Raw genomic sequence first — 520 nt, 5'->3', positions numbered from 1 at the left:
GATGATCAAGCAGAGGGTTATGGGAAGGAACGGAGCAAAAAGCACAGCCCCTCCTAATGCTATCTCCACAGGGATGGTCCCCCAAGACTCTCTGCTTTGGATTCTTGTTGTTGCTTGGTGTTTTTTCTCTTACATTATTACGGGAAGAAATCTTCTTGCAGAAATTGTTTAAAACTTGAGGGACTCTTGGGATGGAGCAGTAAGATTAATGAAGCAAAGCTACCATCGCCTGGCGCCAAGAACATCTCCACTCCTTTAGTCGGCCAGAACAAATATCTCCTCCCTCAGGGCAGGGGCTCTAGGGACTGCAGACGAGGATCTTGTCTGAAAGTTTTTTAAAAGAAAAAGAAAAAAAAAAATCCTGATTGCAACTGAGTGGCTTCCTCACCCCCTCTCCCTCCGACCCCCACCTCCATCATAAGCTTGGGATTTTTCTTTCATCCTATCTCACCTGGACTCAGCCAGTCCCCCCAACACCCAGCCCGGCACCCTGCGCTCCCTGGTTTTCCAGATTCTGGGC

Source organism: Cnephaeus nilssonii (genome assembly GCF_951640355.1).
Source record: "Cnephaeus nilssonii genome assembly, chromosome: 1".
NCBI lineage: Eukaryota > Metazoa > Chordata > Mammalia > Chiroptera > Vespertilionidae > Cnephaeus > Cnephaeus nilssonii.
Note: the sequence above shows the minus strand (reverse complement) of the source record.